Below are 23,114 nucleotides of genomic sequence, written 5' to 3' on the forward strand. Positions count from 1 at the left end.
TAATTTTGATTGCTAGACATATCTTCTAAACTATAACCAAAATGAGCTCCCATTGTTCATTGGTTCACCCTGTGGAGGCTGAATAGATGAGAATTAACCTGCAGTTGCCATTAGATCTCTTCAGATATTTGAAGAAAGAAGTTTTACAGCCATGATTCTTCTCTGTGCTACCTAACTGCGTCCTCACCCTGCGCCAGCCCAGTGTCCACCTCTCTGAAACTGCTCCCCGTGGCCACTGATGACCTTCCAGATCAAGGAACCTGTGACGAGGTTTCTGCTCCTACGCTCCTGAACTCCTCAGATGCATGTGACAGGTTGTAACTACTCCCTTTCTGGATATCTCTCTCCTCTCTCGACACAAGTCTTTCCCCATTTTCCACCCCCCGGGCTATGCGTCATCAGTCACCCTCCGGCACTGTTCTCCCCTGCTTTGATCACCCAGTGAGTGCTGACATTCCTGTGGGCTCCAGCCTCGACCTTCCTTTCTTCTCACTCTGTGAGCTGGCCCTCAGCGAGTGCGTTCATGCCTGTGCCTCAGCTCTCATCCAAACGTGGGCGATACCCAACTTCCATTTCCTGTTTGAGCATCTCAGGACCCTACCAAAGTCACGAAAAAATAATACCCCTGAGGGAGCTCAGACTCGATCACATGCAAAACTGAAATAATTGCCTTCCTCACAAACACGAATTTCCCCTCCTGCATTCCTCAACATAGTCAAAGTCTCTGCCATCTCTCCTCAATGACACCGAGAAAAAGCCTAGAAGGTATCCTTCCCCTAAGTCATACATCCAAGCTTTTCAAGCCAAGAAAGAGGAAAAGGGGGATTTTAAATGCAAGACTCCCAATTCCCAGCCAAATGGTTATATATTTATTTATGTATATTTCTTTTTTGTGTATTCAGGTAAAGATATACAAAAAACAACTTTTCGAGGACTCTTAGAAAACACTTACTAGCATGTATGGAGACTAATTTCAATGAAAGATACAATATACGTTTTCCCTCCATTCCATCCTATCGTATTTATGTAAGTACAGAGCTTTGATATAGACTACAATTGGTCGTGGAGTCTATTTCTGTCGAGCAGAGGTGAGGCAACAAGGCAAAGTTCACGGCCGAGGCCAGGCACCGTGTGCCAGCAGCGAGCTTAAACAAGGAGAACTCTGACACTGGCAATAAGGGGAAACCTTTCTATGAATCGCTGCTTTATTGACACTGTGCCCAGCAGATGCAGTTTAAGTGGAAAGGGAATTTCTGCTGCCGTTTATAGGATTGCGGGGGTCAAATGTCAAGCAGGGCCTCCTTAAAGTGGACTGGAAGAGCTTGCCTCTTCGATGTCAGCCCGCATATTTTCACCTGTGACAAACATTTAGGAATGAAATAATTCTGTTCAGGAAGCCATGATGTCTTTTACAGCCCGCGAGCCCAAGGGGCTGCCAGGGATGTGAACCTCAGAGTTTCCACCGCATTTCTAAATATTTGCAGAGAACCATTTCCTGCTGCAAGGACGACAAAAGTCTCACTTGGAGATTAAACATTTTAGTGCTGGTCAATTATTTCAGAAGAGTTGTCCTTTGTTGAATTCCACCGCCAAATAGGCTACGACAGCATTTTGGGCCTGGCAAGCTTGCCCGCCTGATCTAGGAAGTTCAAAATCAAGGCTGAGTGCTTCACCCCGGGCCGGACAGCACAGTGAGCTTGCTACAGAGGAGGCCGTTTTCTGGAGGCAAGTGCTGGAAATTGGGCATGAAATCCTCTATTCAGGAGAGTACAACCTGGTATTATCCTGAAGTGAGCATGATTAGGTGAACGCGTTCAGATAGAATAACACTTCCTCCCCCACTCAGCCTCTTAACCTCCAGCCGCCTCTCAAATGATTTCATTATTCCGATTTCTAAAATTTAACTTCTTTGCCTCCTCTTGCTGCCAAAAGTTTGCAAACCGTTGCTAGGCTCTGCAAGATATTCTAAGAATGAATCCTCCAGTGTCTCATTATTTTTACATGAAATATCAAATACATTCACTCCCCAGCAAGGTAATAGTAGCCACCATTGATTAAATGTCTTCCATGTGTCCTGTTCAATAGGACACACTTTGCAGGCAGTATCTCTTTTAATTTTCATAAGAACTCTGCGAGGCAGGATTTATTTTAAATATTAGTCTACTCTGCTATAGTCCAAAAAAAAATCAAAACACAGATGAAAATGTGATTGAGTTTGTTCTCTGAATGAGTAACTTGAAACTCACTTTTAAGTTACTAGACTCGCCTTTAACTACTCACTTTGAAGAGAGGAGTGAAATCACGTTCTCAGGGGCAGGAGACTGAAGAGCAGCAGAAATGGGGATTTGACTCCCATAGATCCCAATCCAAAGGCCATTCTGTTTCCATTGAGCCACCAAAGGGCACCGCGCTCCTCAGCAAAGTTATGGGTCCCCGCCGTGGGACTGAGGGTGGTGGGCAGAGCAGGAGACGCAGTGAGGCACCTGCCAGGTGGAAAATGCAGAACCGGGAGGGGGAAGATGTCGTGACTCACAACGGGAATACCACTGGCGTTTCTGGATGGGATACTTTGTCACTGAGCAGGACTGTCCCCACCTTGCAGGATGTTGCTTGACACTGTCGATGGACACTTAATGCCAGTAGCATTCCCTGCGACTGATACAAACCAATGTGCCCTATATATTGACAAATGTCCTGAAAGGGGGTGGCACCACCCAAAAGTGAGGAAGAGGAAATACAATCCTAATAATTACAGGTCTCATTATTCTCATTTTACAGATGAGGAAACTCTAAGTTCAAGTTCCTACCTTTGGAATGAAACCTATCAGTGAATGATGCTAAATGTTATTCTCTTAATCCAATGATACCATTCTCCTAATCAGCTTGATATTTCTTTTCTTGCTGAGACCATAATCTCTAGCAGTCACTTTGTACATGTTCATGTAGATCATTTGCTTCCTAGAACAGGACATGAATCTTGTACATTGTCCAGAGCACAGGCGGCAAATACAAGGCCCACGGGCTGAATCCATCCCTCCACCTCATTTTATCTGGCCCAGCAACTTGTTTCTACCCAGGGGCAGCGCCAAGCTCTCACTTAGCTGTTAAGGAGCAGTTACGTGTATACAGTCCTCAAGTTACATTCGGCCCTTTGAAGGCAACCGCGAGGCTGATGTGGCCCCCGGTGAGCATGAGTTTGACACCCCCGCTCCAGAGCACTCTTCTCATGTTGGATGCCCAAATAATCTGCCTAACCTGAGTTTTTATGTAATTGATTAAAGGTAAGATCCTAATAAAAACAAACCAATCTTTGGCCTGTTTCTATTTGGGAATCCAAACAGGAAAGGCTTTGTGAAATAGGTGATCTGGTAAATAGAAATTTTACATTCAATATTAATGTAATATTGAGATTTAATTTAGGAGGGAAAAGTGATTGGCTGGAAAAGGCACTGTGATGGAGAACAAAGCAAAGTCTTTGACACTGGAAAGCCCTCAAAAAGCTATCATACCTATAGCTCATGCTTAACCCCACAGTGTTCAGGTTCTTTCCAAGGAGGAGGTACCTTTTGGTCTCTGCAGAGCCCTTGGGTTACCCTGAGCAGCTGCAGACATCTGCCTCAGCCAGCTTGGCCCCACCTTGATTCATGTTTGCCCTTGCACACAAGTGACAGAAGATGGCCATGTCCCACCTCCAAAGCTTCCACCGCAGCACAATTCTGTTGAGCAGAGAAAACATGAGCTCCCAGCGAACGTATCCCAAAGACAAAATCACAATGTAGATTTGGAAATACGAGCCAGATTTCATTAAGGCAAGGAGAAGAATGCTCACACCCTCTCTAGAACATTTAATGCAGACCACAAGCCACACTGCCTGTCATCCAACTTTAATTCAGTCCTTAATTATCACCCAGACTGTAACTCCCAGACGTCTCTGCATATCCCTTCTCTGACAAAGTCCAGCTACCTTTTCTTCCCACCTAGCTGGCCTGTATGCACCCACCACCACCCTAAACACATGATTTGCCCTTCTCTGGCCCACGTTTGCCTGGAATGCAGCTTTTATGTGTGGCAGCTCCCAGCGCCCCTGCCCCCTGACTTCCTGTTGGGTGGCCCCATTGGCGGGGCCGAGCAGAAAATCCGAGCATCAGTAGACGGAGCGGTGAGAGCATTTATTCTCCCTGCAGTGGCTCTACTCCTTCCGGGCCACAGTTTCCCACAGGTGTTTCCCCTGTCGTGGTCGGGCTGTCACTGGCCTCTTCAGCTCTGTTCCCTCTGCCATTCCCTCAGACCTAGGGGTACTAAAGACTGCCTACTACTCCTAGTCTCTGGGTGCCTCAACTTCCCTTGCTTGTTCCTTCAACCTAGCCTCTACCTTAAACGCGGTTCCCTTTCATGTAAATCTCTGAAGTTGAACCAATCTGAGTGGAATTTATTTTCCTATGAGGACTGTGACCAATATGTTTTGCCTGCTCTATTGTCGACCATGCCTTGGCACGCCCCACCCGCAACCAAGACTATCCTCTGGGTCCCCAGCGTCTTCCCAGACATTCACTCCACCACCTTGTCTAGATACCTACCTGACTCTTTCCAGCTTCACTTTTCCTGCCGCCTTCTCAACTGGAGGATCTCTTATCTCACACCTCATGCAGCTTAGGAGCAGGGCGGACAGTCGTTACCACCTAATACACACACACACACACACACACACACACTCACCAGAAGCAAAGGAGCCCCCAGAGCTTACTAGGCTCATGCCGCCTTGTTTCATCTCCATCCTGACAAAGTTATTGCCGCCGGCTGCGTACCTTCGAGTCACTTCTCATCTAATCATCGTGCTTCATAATTATACACACACATACACATCTTTTACATTGTGTGTGTGTATATATGTATATATAAAAGATTATTTTGCTTATTTTTATACTTTTAGTTCTGCATTTGAGAAACACTAGTTCTGTAAAGTAGGTCCTTTCCATCCCAGATACCCCATCGTTCTATAAAAAGTGAGTATTCTGTGGATACATTTTTTTTTCTGATCATCCCTTATCATTAGTTCATTTTGCAAGTCCCATGTCGCTGAATACAAAAGACGGCTGTCTCTTAGTGGTCTGCCCTGAACTGCTCCATGCCTCAGTTTCCTCACGGAGAGAATGAGGGGCTGACACTGCATAGCTCATGAGGGTTTTGTGAAGATAAAATCAGGTAATTGCAGGAAAGCACTTAGCAGTGCCTGGCATAAAGAAACATGTAAAACACGGTGCTCTGCTTACGTTATCAATGTAAACACGGTAATCTCACACAAAACTGACCCAGAGAAAGCACAGTGTGGAGAGTGTCATGTGCAGCCTGGACCTGACGGAGCTCTTCCCGCAGAGTTCTTCCGAGAAGCCCCCATCCCATGAGCAGAAACGCCCCAGGTGGCCGTTGAGTTGACACCCCACGTAAGCTACCCAGAAGGCTTTAGCTAGACTTTTTATTTCATAATCTTGACCTTTGACAAAGAATGTTCAAAATGCAAGCAAAGGAGCCAGAAGGAAACAGTCTTGTGGTCAGAACTGGAGTTTAAATAGAAATAAATTATATGCTATTAACAAGGTTCCATCTCTACCTCCAAGCTGGACCTTGGTTCAGCCTCACTGTATCTTCATTTCCAAGTCTACATAACGGCTTAAAAGTCTGGGCTCTGCAATCAAACTGTCAGAGACTGTCTCCTGGACCCACTGCCAAACAACTGTAGGACTTGACTCAGTAAACCCTCTAAACCTCAGTTTTTTATATATAAAGTGAGCATGGCAACCCATGTAGTGGTTGAGAAGATTGCACGGCATATTTATGAAAGGCTTCAACCAGTAGCAGACACATTCAAAGTGCTCGACAAATATTTTGGCTGTCACTGTGATCTGTCTCCCTCATGACAACTCTTTGAAACCAGGGGGCCACTTCTCATTTATCTTTACAAGTCTAGGTCCCCAAACATCCGATGCATGGTGAATGTTCAATGGTAATTTGTTGACATGCATCCTTGCTGATCACAGAGAACCCAATGAAGTCTTCAGTGTTCATGTGAAATTCAGAAAGTCCTTTGGAGCTAATTGGTGTTGTGCTCTTGCTGAAACATAGCTTCCTTGGTAGCAAAAGGGGAAAAGTCCATATTTTCAAAGGTTTCATGGACTGCCAAGAACTGTTATAAAACAATATTTTGATGAGTTATACAGTAAATGAATCAGAAACATATGAGCCTAATTTCCCTGAAAATACATGCGGGTTTAAAAATGAAAGGAAAGGAACCTTGGCATACTTGGCTATGCCAAACCCCAAATGTTAGAAAAACATTTTAAGATGTTAGGATGCACAAATCCTAAATGTACCTCAATTTGATCATCCTTCAGTGGCCTGCCCCCAGTGTACCTGTTGAGTCTGGTCTGCCGTTCTCATAATGAGGAAAACCTAAAAAAAGGGAAAAAAGCATGTTGGCAGAGGACAGGGAGCCAAAATTTCCAAGTCCAGGCCTGGCTCTGCCACTGATTAGCTGTGGGACTCTGTATTAATCACTTAGGCGTCCTGGACTTCAACTCAGGAAAATAGTCCATGACTAGAGGACCTCACAGGGTTGTTGGGAGCTGTTAGAGCGGAAGTTCGGGAAACAAGGATAAGCCTACGATGACAAGGACCAGACCAAAAAGCAAGAGGAATACCTCAGGGTGGGACAGGAGTCCAGAGGAGCCCAGATGCACTGTCACAGTGAAGCAGGCATGCACATGATCAGCACATGGCTCGCTGCAGAGAAATCCTTAGCAAGGCATCCATGGAGAGTTATCTGACCTACCCTTGTCCACAGGTACCCTCAATTCCCTTGTATCTCCTGCCTTCCACCACAGCTGCAGAGCAAAACCCCACCACACAGAGGGCTGTGTGGCCTCCTCAGATGTATGGCCTCCAATCTCAGCTAGACCCTCCATTTTTTTTCATTTCTTTTGCTTCCCTGTTCTTTTCCATTGCACTAACTCAGAATTCATCAATGAACTGAAACTCTTCTACTAAAACTTCTTACTTGCAGCAAACTTGGGGCCAAAAGGTATTAGCTAATCAATATGAATTTTTTTATCTGTGATTTCAAGGTGCTTTATTCTGCTGGAGGATTTATACAGGACAAATAACTAAAAGCAGGGCTGTAAGATATAAACATTAAAGATGTGTATCTTAGCCAATTATACTATCACTGACATATACAGGGTGGAAAAGCTGAAGTATTTTGATTTAAGCAACATTTCTGGAGACTTTGTCAACCTTTTTTCCCCAGAAGAAAAGCAATGCCTTCTCTTTTTTTCTTTATATTTATTTTTGTCCATATTCACCTATAGTAGTTCACTATTGTCATGCAACAAATTACCCCATAACTTGGTTTAAAAGGACATGTATGGTTTCAGCAGGCCAGGCACTCCTGAGTGTCCTCACCAGGTGGTGCTGGTGCAGGATGAGTCACAATACAGCAGTCATGCTGTCACCTGGGACTGCAGTCAGGTGAAGTCTAGGGTGGCGGGGCAGGGGTTGGGATGGGGGTGGGTCAGGGGGAATCTACTTCCAAGCACTCTCCCATAATCATTGGGACATCTCAGTTCTTTGTCGGGCCAGAGTCCTCTCTTTTTCACCCCATAGGCCTCTGCAGAGGTACCTTGAGTGTTCTCAGGGAGTGGGCTTTCTCCAAAATCAGTGATCACCGAGAGAGAAAGGGAGCACACCTGGGAAAGGAGCCTTTTATAAAATAATCATTGAAGTGACATACCATCATTTCTTCACATGCGACTACTGGTCACCAGATCAACACTGATGTAATGGAGATGGGGCAACACTAGGGTACAAGCATCAGGATACGGGATCGCTGGGGTGGCCTCCAAGTGGTTCCCACACCACCTGCACTTTCATCCAGCTGGGCGCTCCAGCCACCCCTCCCACCTGGGATCTTGGCCTCATCACCTCCCGCCTCCTTTTCTCAGTCATCCCCCACCCTTGCCAAGTAACCTCTCCTCTCTGTGACTCTCCTCTCTCAGCCTTGGAGCACACCTATACCTGACCAGCCACAGGACCATCCTGTGGGGCCTCAGGACATTATCACACCCAAAGCTCCCATTTTTTAAGAGAATAGGCTTACAAACTCACAAGTTTTAAGGCTTACGTCACTTGAAGAAAATAGCTGGGCCCCCATGTCTACAAGTGGTTGAAGCACAGACTTCAGTCAATGTACCCATAGGGGCTCCTTAATTTTAACAAAGACATCATAGTAATGTCATATAGTCATAGTAGGGAAAATGTTCTGTGGGAACTCTCTATTATCTTTGTAACTTTTCTGGAAATATAAAACTGTGCAAACATTTTTTACAAGTTTTAGGATGTTCGCTCTCATTGTAATAAATGAATCATTTTTCAACTGCAAAATTTTCCAGATATTACGCTGGCAAATGTTTTTAAAAAGTAGAGAAAATCAGTGTTAATTTGAAAAATGGGTATTCACATTCTGAAAGGGTAAATTCCGACAACTCTTTTAGAGAGCAGCATGTATAATATAACAGTTAAAAGGAGAACTCTCTTTGATTCAGCGACTCCATTTCTATGATGCTTATCACATGAGTGAGAAAATGTACAAGAATGCTTCCTGCAGCTAAATGCTTATCAATATAATGTTATCTCAGGAAATACAGCTACACCCATCCATCTAACAGGATGCGGCCATTTACTTATGCACTTGGAGACATGTTCATATCAAAGTTTGTACTAAAAATGTCCAGTGGGGGGGGCTTGGTGGAGGGAAAAGAGGGGAAAGGGGGATGCCTGTAATAGTGTCAACAATAAATTTTTTTTAATTTGTAGGGTGTGTAAAGTAGCATTATCCTTTCTGTACAAAGATAGATAGATAGATAGATAGATAGATAGATAGATAGATAGATAGATAGATGGATGTTAAAACTATTAGAATCAGTAAAGGATGTGGTATATAGAATTATTGTATTATTGTCTTTATATTTTTCCTTTTTAAATTGATTTTTGTGAAGTATTGTAAAACTATTTTGTAAGTTAAAAGCATGTGATTGTTGTTTGTTCGTTTTTGATTCTGCGACTCCTAAGGAGTCCTTCTTGCTCTAAGTTTACTGCCCAGGGAAAGGGGTTTCCAGCCGCCAGCCCCACTCTCTGAGTGTTGCCCTTTGGATCTTAACCAGCTGGTGGGCAAACAAAAATGCTGGCAATGTGCGCAAAAGGAAACTGAGGTCTTAAGTGGTTAAACGACTTGACCAAGGTCGCGCTATTCCTGAGAAGCCTCATCAGGATCCTAACGCTGTTCTGTTCTATTCCAATACGACCTTTACGACCACCCAACGGTGTTCCAGAAACAGGCAGAAATGGTTCAGATAGCGCCTCGGCCATGTGCTAGCTGTGTGGATATTGAGCAGCTTAAGTAATCTTTCAGCTATTTACTTTTATCATCAGTGAAACCGAGGTATTCACACCCGGTGTGCAAAATCGTGTGACATAAAGACCGTACCGCCAAAGATCATGGCCCATAGGAGGTGTGTAGCAAACATTTCTTCGATGGACAGATGAATGACCATAGGGACAATATATGTTAGCTAAGTGGTGTGATTAATACTTTTGTCAACATGTCAGGGAAGAAAGAGGGTCCTAATTATGAAACACCCTCCACAGGAATTTTTCTTCGTGAGATATGGGGCAGGACTGTGTACATTTCACTCACTGCTAAGTGGCTGTTCTTCTGTCAGTTTGATCGCTCCCCAAAATCTTCATTCTTTCTCAAATGTATATTGTCAACCATTTAGAGCTGTTTTTTTCTTGGGAAAGAATAGCTTCCTCAACTTGCCAAAATAATGAATATAACATATGGGTAGTTAAAACTAACTTTTAAAAAGGGTATTAAAAATATTTTACTAATTTTATAACTGAAATATAATGCATTAACAATAAGGAAGTGTTGATATTAGGATTATGTCAGTATAAGGTCTAGAAAAATATCTAAACCTAATCTAAAATATCTGAGAATTATCTTAAAAATCTAGAAAGTTCTGAAAGCAAAACTATAGCCCAGACACTGATGCCTCACATCAGCTGATTGAAATGGATACAAAATAAGAAAATACCTGAAACAAGGATTATTTTCTCATGTTTATGCCAGTATCTGCTTACTACATGCACGTCGAATAGCTTGAAGTCAATCTTCACGAATTTAAAAAAGCATGAGAAAATGTGCTCTTTAATTCAATCACTGCCTCCGAAGATTTCTTTCTTACAAATGAATACATCCTTTTTCAAGAAGGAACACAAAGCTGAGATACGAGAAACTGAATTAAAATTCCTCAGCATTTACACTTCCCTGTGTGCGCACTTGCCGCAGGCCGGCTGGGGATGGGCTGGGGGCTCTGTGGTGGGGACCGGCTCTGGGGGTTTATCTGCAACGGCGATGGCTAAAACCCAGGACCTTTATGACCCGCTCAGTGGTAGGTTTACATTGAAGCTGTTATAAATTATTACAGAGGTGAAGCCAAGCCAAACAGTCCAACATAAATATATCTGCAGACACACTGGCTACTATATATTCTAAACACTGTCGGTAAATGAATAAACAGAGCTTTCTAAATCATTTAAGAAAAATATATTTATTCATAAAATCAATTTTTATTTTTTTATTGGAGCCCCTCCATGAAAAAAGACCTACTATATCTCATTTTCTGGACTCCGTAAATTTCATGGGCTCCCTCGCCGAGATGATGGCTGGAAGGTCTTCCTTCTCCCGGTGACGTGGGGCTGTTTTTCAGCCTGGATCCTTGACTAACCTCTACCTGTTGAAACTGTTCCACTGCATTACACACATTAAATAGTCGAGCCCCCAGATTTCAACAGACGGATTCTGCATCTGTGTAAAGGGACAAAGAAGTATAATATAACCGTCTGATTTTCCTAGGGTTTGGGGGAAGGTGGCAAGACTGCTGGCTTGCCCATCTGGGTGAATCACAGCCGACCAGTGTAGACCAAATTTTGCGGTCTGGTTTTATTTGCCTAGTCATATAACTCTGGGCTTTAAGTCTGCACATTGTTGACCAAAACATTAATTGTGGCAAAATAGTTTGTGTCTGTAGTGAACGAGTAAAACCAGAGTGAGCCACATGGAGTGACCAGGAATTAGTTAAACAAGGCGGGGAAGCTCCAAACCTCCAAGGTGAAGTCATTGGGAGGTCTGGTGTTGGAGACCAGCAGAAAGGGGGGCGGGGGCTGGGGGCTGCCTGTTAAGGCGGCAGGGATTGGAAGTCAAAACTGTTCTGGTTAATAGTTTTTTTCCTCCTGGTGCTCCCATATCCATCAGTGTAATTGTCTCTCTTTGTCATCTGAATTTTCTTATCTACTAAACAGAGTCAGCCAGTGATCACCGGCAGCCCACCTTAAGTAAGAGTAATCTGCCTTCACTTTTCCCTTCAGTGAGAGGTAGTATCTGTGAAAGTTTGAGATGATCAACAGATATTGGGCATGGGAGAAAACTAAAATAAAAAAATGCAAAACTGGATGTCATGGGGTAGTTTCTCAGGAGAATATGAACAGACACCCACTAAGACAAACACATCCGAATTCAGCATGAAAGTCACGGTGTAAAGATGAAGGTTATTGCTGCTATTTCTTTTCTCCTGTCTACCCTAAGCGTGATTCAGGATGTCCACTTTCAAACAGAACACGCCCTGGTCCCAGTGACATATTATCCTGATAAACATCAGAACATCGATGCACTAATTTAAGTCCCTATGAGCAAGAGAAGGTTTTTGTCTTTTTTTGAAACAGCCCCAGCACTCCAAAGAATGAACCTATTTACCAGGGCCCTGGTGATCGTAACATCTGATTGTGCAGACTATGAAGAGCACTTGATTGGTGGGAATAAAAATATAGACCTCGAAACGTAACCAGCCAGGAGAGATTGTGTTTTAGCAGAAAGTTTTTTCAATTATAAGGGAGCCACTTTTTCTGAATTTGAAATAGAAATGAATGTCTCTATCATCTACAGCTGTTGGGAGCAAGCCAGATGTATTGTATTAGTTTTCTACGGCCACAGCAAAAAGTACTGTAAGCTGGGTGCCTGAAAACAACCAAATCCATCCCGTAGCTCTCTCCTAGCTTCTGGTGTGATGGTGAGAAATCCTTGGCCTTCCTTGGCTTGCAACGACAGCAGTCCAGCCCTTCCTCTGTGGTCACGTGGCTACCCCTGCCCTGTGTAGCTCTGTCCTCCAGTCATAGAACACCAGCCATACTGGATGGAGGTCTCACCCTCCTCCGGCGTGATCTCTTCTCAACTAATTACAGCCACAATGACCCAACTTGCAAATAAGTTTACATTCTGTGATACCAGGGATTCGGACTTCACTATATCTTCTGATATACTTTAATTACAGCACTAATCTATTCACATCACGTGTTTCTTCCAATCTATAAAAATGCTTGAGCCTTAAATGCTCCTTCCCAGTGGTTCTCAAAGTGTGGTCCCACAGTCCGCAAGGCCCTTTCAAGGGACTTATAAGGTAAAAGCTATTTACATAAGAATATTGAGGTTTTTGCCTCCTTTATTTGTATTTTTCAATGACTGTACAGTGGATTTTCTAGATTCTTTCTATGTAATGATGTCATCCCTGATGGCTAACAGGGTGTGTGTTTGTGTAGTATCACGTTTTCTCGAATTTTCTGATGTTGTAATTTTAGAGAATAAATGTGTGCATTTTCAGAGATTAACTCAGGTCTTTTTTTTTCTTAGTACTTCTATTGAGCTCTTACTAGCTTTCTTTGGATATACCCGCTGTAACTTCCTCGATCCATTATTGTACAAATGTTATTTCTTTGAAGTGCCAAAACTTTTCTTGTACCCACATCAACACGCAGCAAGAAAAAAGTATAAACTAAGATGAAAAAGCCACGGGAGCATCCTGCGTTGGCTCAAGAAGGCCCCTCAAGGCTAGGGGCACAAGGAAACTTGCAGAGCTGGTACTGCTGAACGTCTGCCGAACGAAAAGCCAGTGGAAGAACCCGCAGCTCTCACATTGTCCCGCGACGCAGCGGCTCGTCACAGTGAAGGTGTAGTTGCGAAAGTGAAGACTGAGTTAGTATTTCAGCTGCGGAATTGAACTTCAGCTATTGTTTTGCCCATTTTACAATGTACAGGAAAAATGTTTTAAGTAGAGAAGCAAAAAAAGCCAGTCTTCCTTAAGAATGACCTTAATAAAGCAATGCAAGGTATTAATTGTATTAAATCTCAACTCTTCATGACAAGCCACATTTTAACACTTTGTTTGATGAAGTGGGAAATAGGCAAAAAGCACACCTGCAAAGGCTCGGGCAGGACAAAAACTTGTGCAACTGCTTGAATTGCAAATGGCAAGTTTGAACTGCTGGTGTGGTTTTTCTTTTTTTTTTTTTTCTTCATGAAATACCACTTTTATTTGAGAGAATGGCTAACAAACTATGTTTATTCAAACGTGGTTATATGACAAACATTTTCTTAGAAGGGAATGAAATGAGGCAATCTATCTAGTCAAGGAAGAAAAATGGCAGTGTCTGTTGCCGATGATAAAATCCCAGCTTAAAAGTGAACATTAGAATTTTGAAGGCCTTGTAACCTCCATCTTGAGATGGACAGATTCCCAATACTTAGATTTTTCTGGTGAGACTGGTGGTAATATGTTAAAAAATTCAAATCTTAAATTAATTTAGAATACCTAAATACTTTAATGACCTAATGTTTTTTTCAAACCATTACACAGTGTTACAAAGTCATACATGGGTAAAGGATGCATTCAAAGATCAAGACAGGCCAATGACTTTTGGTGTAACACAAAATAAGGTTTACCAGTGTGGTTTCAGATTACATATTGCAACTGACCTTTTAGAAACTACACCCTTACCAAAGAAAGCACCCACAATTATTTGAATTGCTAATTACAATGCCCCCTTTTAAAACTATATACCTGTGACCTATATAAAGCTGATTTTCTATAAATATTTCCACCAAAATAACTTATTACAAGTGCAGGAGTATGTAGGAGAGATGTTTTCTATCAACCAAACATTAAAAATGTTTTCAGAAATGTAAAACAATGACACTCTTCTCACTAGATTTTGTTTTCAAATATAGTGCCGCTTTCATAAAATTGTGTATGTTAGCATATTATAATTTATTATTTTAAATAAATTAATAAACATTCATTTTGTTCAGTTTACATATGCACATATATATAATATTAATAAATAAATATAAATAAGTAACATCTCCTTGAGGTCCTCAATATTTTTAATACTAAAAGTGATCCTGAAGCTCTGGCTGGTGTAGCTCAGTGGACTGAGCGCAGGCTGTGAACCAAAGCATCGCAGGTTCAATTCCCAGTCAGGGCACATGCCTGGGTTGCAGGCCACGGCCCCCAGCAACTGCACATTGATGTTTCTCTCTCTCTCTTTCTCCCTCCCTTCCCTCTCTAAAAATAAAAAACAAATAAATAAATAAATAAATAAATAAAATCTTTACAAAAAAGTGACCCTGAGCCCTGGCTGGTGTGGCTCAGTGGATTGAGCACTGGCCTGAGAACTGAAGAACCGCCAGTTCAGTTCCTGGGCAGAGCACATGCCTGGGCTCTCAGCCAGATCCCCAGTTGGGGGTGATGTGATCTCACACATCGATGTTTCTCTCCCTCTCTTTCTTCCTGCCTTTCTCCCTCTCTGAAAATAAATAAATGAAATCTTAAAAAAAAAAAATAGAGGTCTTGAGACAATAAAGTTTCAGAGCTCCTGATCTAAACAATCACAGATAATCTTTCTTTACATTTTCCCTTGCTCTTTAAACCCAACTTGCTTTTATTTGGTTTCATATTTTTTATTTCAAAATCATAGTTCTAAGCCCCTGCTAGTATAGTCCATCTGTGGGAGAATCTCTGTCTCACTCCACAGAGTGCTGGGTTAGGAGGAAAAGGGAAGTGAGGAAAGAAAGGAGAAGAGAAAGGAGAAGAGGAGAGTAGAGGGGAGGTGAAGGAAGGAATAGGATTGTTCTTCCCTCTGAACTTCCCTGTAATCCAAAAATTAAAGAGTTAATAGCTGGGGAGGGAAGGAGCTTCCTGGACCCGGAACCAGCACTAAAGCAACATCTGTTCTCACCTACTGATGCTATGTTCTACTTGCCGTGAAATATTCTTAATCATTCTGGCTCATCAGATTGCTGGAAGGACTAAGTGATACAACATGTAAAGGGCTAGCACAGTGCCTGGTGCATAGTAAGTATGTTCAGTGAGGGTTAGATGTAACTATTGTAATAATGACTTCCTCACCCTGCTCCTAACTATCACTGTATTCCTTGACCCGACTCTTAAACAATGACTATATTCTGCCCTATCTTTTCACGAGAGGGTATCATCAGCCTTAAACTATGCTAGGAGGACTGAAGACAATTCCAGAATATTCCCAAAAATGAGCCTGAACAAAGTGACCAGAGTATATGCATACCTTCGAAGCATCGGCTTTGGTTGGCTTTTGCCCATTGCAAAAGGAAAAAGCAAACTTGCAAAAACATCCTGGAGATACTTCTTGGTATTTGAGCTGAAGACAGAAAATATGAAAAGCCCTGTGTAAAGACCTGTCTCTGGCCAGAGACCTCTGGCCAGCAAAGACTGACCCCAATACTCTTCATAAGGCAAACAAGCCTCAGAAAACCTGGCTGCTCGCTGCCAAAGTGACTCAAATTCCAACACTAGGAATTTGACTTATTACAAATACAATTTCCTTCGTGAAGAGATGCTGGACACACAGAATCTCCTAACGAGGGGAATTCGGATCCCCGATCCTTCCAATTTGACTTAAGCTGTAGGTGTATTTACACAAAAGTCTGGGGAGCATTAAACCGCAGCTAGTCAGAGAGGTCCTGGATGTTCAGGACTAACTCATCCTTCCCCACTTGAAAAGCATCTTTTGGCCCAAGAATTAGCCAAAGGAGTTTCCGGTTCATTTGGAATCCAGGTCTCTAACACAACATGGCTCTTTGCTTTTTTTTTTTTCCCCCTACCTGTTCAACCAACAAGCAAGCTAACACATTAAGTATTTTTCCACGGCTCTCCACGAATGCCAAATGCTGCTCCTGCTCACATATAAATGAGGCCTTGACAGTTTACAAAACGTTCTCTCACCAGTTTCTTCATTTCATCTTCACAGGAGCCCTGAAAGGGAAGTGGATGGAGATTCCAGGTATAAAATGCAAACAACTGAATTTGGAACCAAAACAACTGAGCTTAAAAGTTCGGCTGTGCTAGTAACTATCTGTGTGATCTTGTATCAGTCCAATTTACGTCAACTCTGAGACACAATACCTAAAATAGCAGGGGCTCAGACAAGATAGAGATCCATCTCTCATATAACAGAATCCAAAAGTAAGTGGTCCGAGGTGGGTGAGGTGACACCTTATATTTTGTTGCGCCACCATCCTTAACATGTGGCTTTCACTCATGCCTTAAGATGGTTGCTTGGAATTCAAGCATGCTGTCCACATTCCAGCCACCATAAAAGGAAGAGAGGATGAAAAAGAAAGGGAGAAAGGAGTGCAAAACAGTTGTCCTCCATTGGTTGGAACTTGGTCATGTGACCCCATGTAGCTGCAAGGGAGGCTGGGGAATGTAGTCTTACTTCAGGCCAAGTTTTCAACTAAAAATTACAAATTATATTGATAAGAAATCATTTAAAACATGGATTTTGATGGACAACCAGCAGTCTCGGCTACAACCCCAAGCTAGTTACATGGATTCTCTGAGCCTGTTTCTTCATCTGAGAAATACATAAACCCTTGCTTCATAGGCTGGTTCTTCAGAAAGACGGACACATCTGACAGGTCACAGGTCACCAGCTTTAGAGCAGATGATGCCCAGATCAGAGACTTTATTCTTACAATATGTGAGCTTCCAAGACACAAAGTATGAGTTAACCAGGAACCCAGGCAGGAGAATGGAGGTCCCAATGCCAAGCAGAGGGTCAGAAAAAAAGGTATTTATGGGCGAGATGGAAATGGAGATAAACGTAGCACAAAGGAGGTAAAATTAAACCAAAGATAATGTGACAAAGTGGGAAGAAGAAGGCTGGAACTGAGTGATTGCCTGGAACTGCAGCTATTTGGTAGCACTGGTGTTTGTTTAGATTGGATGCTTGTTAATAGGAGGGTATTTCTGAGAGAATCAACCCAGTTTAAAAATGTAGGTTTAGTGCAGGCAATGATAAGTATTATATGAGAGGTTTGCAAAAAGGCTTTGTGAACTATATAGTGCCACTCAAATGTAATACATAATAGTATTTTGAAGAATTGATGCTATCTTATCACTTTTGGGGGATAGTACCTGCAAAAGCCCCAAGTGTCCAAAATGAATATTTCTGATGAATTATAAGCCATTATAGGCCAGGCACCAAAGGAGCCTGCCCCTCTGACCGAGAGCACAGTTCTCAGCTGCCCTCCAGTCCTAGGCAAAAGGATAGGAACTCTAGATTGCAGATGAGGAGACCTGCTTTTCCTGACCTGGCTCTACTACTGACTAGCTTGGTGACTCTTGGATTTCACTGAGCTAAACTGGGCCTCCATGTACCTAACCATGATATGAATTGTGCTTATCTAAGAGATAAAGTTTAGTTCGGATCCTGGATCCACATATTAAATAAATATTAACAGTATAATTTCTACATGGCCCATGTTTTGCTAGAAGCTGATCAGCTATGATGCACTACCCAGATATAAAGCAGTATAAGGCTATGACTAGGAGCGCAAGTACAGAGGAAAACTAGAATCCTGGCTCTGCCACTTGCTGGGTGTGTGATTCTGGGCAAGTCACTGAACCTCTCTTATGCTGCATTTTTCTCATCTCCAAAAGGAGGGTGGTAGAAATGCATCATTCACAGGAAGGTTGATGCGTGCAAAGTGTTTCTAGAATAGTTCCTGCATGTGCCAAGAATTCAATATACATTTGCTGGTATTATCATTGATGTGGTTCTTGTGCCATCAAAGTAACTGCCTAGTCTGCCCTTTGTAGCTCTTCTCCTTGGCATCAGCATCTAGACACTTTAGTAAATGCCATTATGAACAAGTACAATAGGTCAAGCCATAGACAAGGACTTGGGAACCCACTGTGTGTTTCTCACAACAGGCCCTGAAACTGATGCTTTGCCCAAGCTTACATTGCTAACAAACACTACACCCGAGATCCAAATGAGGCCTCTGTGGCCTTAAAGCTGTGTTCTTTCAAACTTGACCTTTTTTATTTTATACATCCCTGCCTGATCTTTGCTAAGTATTTGTTGATTCCACCTCTTTGGTTAGAGGCAAAATTCCACGATAAGGAACTCTGCCTAGTTCACTACTAGTTGCTACCTGCAGGCTAAGGCCCATGTTCTTTAGCAGACCATCTAAGGCCTCCACAGCCTGATCCTTGTCTACCTCTCTAATGTGCTCCTTTTTCACTGGCCCTCACTGTGGTCTCATTGATATACTCCTTTCCGTACTGAAGCCTTCACAGCTGTTTCGAAGGAGGATTCCCCTCCCATAACCATGTCTCTGACCTGCCCCGTATTTTTCTGCCCCTGCTCACCTTTCCTCTGTTCATGCTATGCAATCACTCAGGCTTCTTCTTTAAGACTCACCTCAAAAAAAAAAAAAGGCACGTTATGATGCAGAGAAGGAAAGTACAGTAAGTGAAGGCTTCACTGAGATCTATTCTGATTGGATCTTTATTCATAGCATCTCTCTACGTCTGCAGAGTGGGGATAGGGTATGCATTTCCACCCTTTCCTACAAAGTGGAAGCTTTCCTCCAAATTTCCAACTGAAGTCTCATTCTTCCAAATTCATTGACTTCAGACTCTGTGCCAAACTTACTTAGAGAGGCTGACCCTCTGAAGGTTCAGTGTACACTAACCACATTCCTAAATATGTGCGATTATTCCCGTTTCCCAAAGGTAGCCTGGGTACTTATCAAGATAATTTGCTTTTGGAACCAGAGCTATAGATGTGATTGAATTTAGCAATTTAAAAGCATACTAAAAAGCAGCCAAAGACCTTCTGTGCATCCTAATTCCTAGCTTGGTTTTTTTCCCAGCTGCTCTTAAAAGCCTAAGTTCAGCTGCAGTGAATCTCTTGGGGCTGAGCTGTATACGTGTGCACATAACTATTATGTTCTAGTTTATGACACATTCACTTCAAATAGCCACATGTACCTGACCTCGTGCCCGTTTGGGGAAAATGGGATGACTGGGTTGTGTATTTGCATTACAAGTCCTGGAAATGAAATAGACAGGAGAAGGCAGTTTTCTCAGTCCTTGAAAAGTATGATTCTTTGAACTCTTGAAGCATGACAGTATTTAAAATCTCACATTAAAGTAACATCTTATCAGAACCCTGGAAAGGATTTTGTGAAAAAAAAGTTTTGCATTTTAGTTTAAGGAATATTTGCACCAGCTAGACATATAAATGGATGCTTGGTAAAATCTAAGCTTTGTTGGTCCTGCAGGAAGAGCACAAAGATGAAGTTGGAACACAACGATAAATTCCAGCTGTTACATGCTGTGAAACTTTGAGCAGATACCTTAAACTCCACTAAACCTCAGTTATTTCAGCTGTAAAATGAGAATAGTAATAATTTTTAATGCCTAGAGGAGCCATAATCATTCAAAGACAGTATCTATGCTGCTTGCCTTGGAAGCTAGAGCCTTCGAGATGGCTGAAGATAGAAATATAAGGAGCTATAACAGAGAGAAGAAAGCCAGTACTGTGACCAGCAGACAGTCCCGCTAAACCTGAGTAGCACCCCAGCCCCTGGGTCCAGATCCCTACTCTGACAGCCCAGTGACCTCGTCATGACACTCCCAGAGGCAATCACCTTCAGGGAAATTAACCAAAATGCACAGAAGGTGGAGGTAGGTAACAGAATACTACTGTAGCTGGAAATCTGACCTTGAACCTTATCTTGAAACTGAGTTGGGAAGGAATATAGCAACTTATCTAAAAATGTAAGTAGGTCCTTGTTGGCAGTTATTTTAAAACTTCAATTGAATTGTGGACAGGAACTAGAGAAAGCTGAGATCTTCACCAAAGGAAGTGGAAAAGTGTGTGAGTGTATGTGTGTGGTTGGCGGGGAGATGAGTAGAGAATGGGGAAGTGAGATGGAAGGAAGAGTAATGGCTAGGGTGGCGTAAAAAGGCTGTAAAAAGACAAAGATATGTTATACTTAAAGTTATCTTTACTGACGTCAAGTGCCATTACCTCAAAACTTCGGGGAACATTTCCATGCCTACTCTGGCCTTGTGTTGTACCTTTGTAGGGTTACCAACAAGACAGGTTGAGTTTCCTGGATCAATGGCCTAGAAAAAAATAAAGGAACAGTGACAAAATGAGCAAAGACAACTAATTTGAGCCAAAGGTGAACCTGAGGATGTAAGCATGACCCCTTCATCCCACGATGAAGAACCAGAAGAATCAGAAATATCGGAAAGAGTACTACACTTTTTGACAAGGAATAGAAAGGGGGATTGAGATCATCTTACGTAGAATTTAAGGGGTAGAAGTAGATTGATGCTTTTAATGAGAAAAAAGTGTTTCCTGGGAATGAGATTATTTGAAGTCTTCCTGAGGGGTGGATTCCCTCTCTGCTTTCACTCTCCTTGGGAATCTAAGTCTTCATTAGAAATTTATGTAGATGAGTAGCAATGCAAACTATAGAAATGTGATCATCTTGAAAGCTCCCCTCTAAGATAGCTCATGGATGTTTACAATATAAGGATAACCCTGGCAAATTAACAATGGCCCATCCAACTCTGCTCACCAAGGTGCCTTCTCCTCCAGGCAGTGCTGAAATATACTGAGCATGTCTGTTTTGGCTTCCTTCTTTCTGGTGTGCCATTTTCATTCACTTGGCACTTTCTCCCTTTCCTCATTTTGTTAATACCTTTGTCTATGATTCAACCCTGTCGTGCTCGTGTAGCCTGGACTCTTCTAGCAACCTCTAGATTGGAACCATTGCTTGGGTAATTGCCACTCATGCATTTCAGGCTGTTCCTTTTAGGCCTGGCTAACTTCCTCCACCACTCGCTGACTTTGTAGTTTAGCCTTCACGGGGTGATCTTATTTTTCTTGTTCTCAAGTCCTTAGAAGACAACTTGCTGTGGCTCTGAGTATGGAAAACTAGTGTAATGAACTTGGCCCCTTGTTGATGTTTAATAAATATCAATCCCCCTTTTCGTCTTTGGGGGATAGGAAATCATTGCAATCTATCAGTGAACAAGTATTTAATAAGTGCTGGAAGAGAGCAGTGAGTTAATATCAGAGGCTGCTGTGTAAAATATGTTGGCAATGTCAGTTAAGAACTCTTATGTGTTTTATGTAGAAGGTTAATAATGTGGACTGTAACCTGGTTCCAGTGGTATTGTTGAAACTGAATGAAAATATTAACTACAATTGTAATGTATCGGTCACAAGAGTTTTGACTCTAAAGTTGTCTGGAAGCTAACATGTGTTAGTATAAACTCATGGAAATAAAGAATTGTCAAAACGGCTCATGCCACTAATATAATATGTTTCTATCATATGTTTAGCTTAACACATCTGTCTCCTCTACTAGTCTGAAATCTTTGAAGGCAGGATCTATGTCTAAATAACCTTCTATCACTAGCATTTGGCAGTGCCTACTACACAATGGTACTCAGTAGATGTTTATAGAATGTACATTGAATACACAACTGATCTTTCTACTTAAGAAATTACCTTGCCAATGGAATAACTATATCCACTTTATCATGTTACTATGCAAACTCTCAGGCCTCGCTCCATATTTCTTATTTCTCTCCAGAGGCTAATATTTCTCCTCTTTGACTTTGGACCTTTTGTAAAGGAATGAGAAAATAAGACTTGGAAGCTGGGGTGGGGTGGAAGCTTTTCTTTGGTGTTTGGGACTTTTTAGTTTGTTTTATTCTGAGAGGACTACCCAAGATTTGAATACTAAAATATGTGTTGCTTATCCAAACAATCACTCCAAAGCTGGACTGGAAAGAACAAAATAAGCAAAGATAATTGGCTAATAACAGAAGGCTAAGAGACTCAGAGAACCTCTGCTTCACTTACTGTGCGTGCAGACACTCCCTGAGCATGTGTGTTCGTAGAAGGAAATGAGCACGGACCTCCCCCATAAAGTTATGAGAGAACTCTAAACAGCTAGCAAAGGACAGAGAAAACAACACTTGGGTTCCTGGGTGGGGAAGAGCAGGAGGGAGGCATGTATATGATGTGTGTACTTCGTGCCAGGTGTTGAGGTCAGGATCATTTCCCATGGTTTGGTTCAATCCTCTATGAAGACATCATTATGATTCCCATTCCAAAGATACAGAAACTGAAATGTTCACAGTCTCATAGCTAGTTAAGTGGATGAGATGCTTACTTAGGTCTCTCTGGTCCAAAACTTCTGTATCTTTCCCACTAAAACTATATTTCTCACATATTCTTGAGTTAAAGAATCAACTGGAGCATTTGATATACAGTTTCAGGCCTCCTCCTAGAAATCTTGACTGGTTAAGTTTGGGGTAGGGGTTAAGCATGTGAAATTTTCACAATCGCACCAGGTAGTTTTTAGAAACCAAGCAAGGTTTGGATTATCTTCGGAGATATCCAAAGTGCCAAAATATCCCAGAATGTCAGAGAAGCTCAAGACAGTCAAGGAGCAAAAAGACTTTAAATATTTCCACCATTATGTCCTTCCCCTTCCATTATTTTGTCTATCTATTTCATTTAATTAACAATAGAAATCCACCCATACATCAGCTCCTCTTAAAGCGCACCTTTTCACAGACTGACCATTCCAAGACTCTCCTGTTCAAAACTTCTGTCCTCTACTCTCAAGAACACTTAGGTTAGTCAATCCCTAGACTGTTAGAAAGTCTAGGCAAAAAAGAGGGAGTCAAATGACTGCACATCATAGTACTTGAAAGGGACCTGAAAATTCTCTTTCCTAACTCTTCCTCCTCATCACTGTCTTGTCTCTCTTTCTCTGTGACATGGGTGGATAATTCATGAATTCCTGTATCTTG

Source organism: Phyllostomus hastatus, unplaced genomic scaffold, assembly GCF_019186645.2.
Source record: "Phyllostomus hastatus isolate PE091 unplaced genomic scaffold, TTU_PhHast_1.1 phas_contig_196, whole genome shotgun sequence".
In the NCBI taxonomy this organism is placed as follows: domain Eukaryota; kingdom Metazoa; phylum Chordata; class Mammalia; order Chiroptera; family Phyllostomidae; genus Phyllostomus; species Phyllostomus hastatus.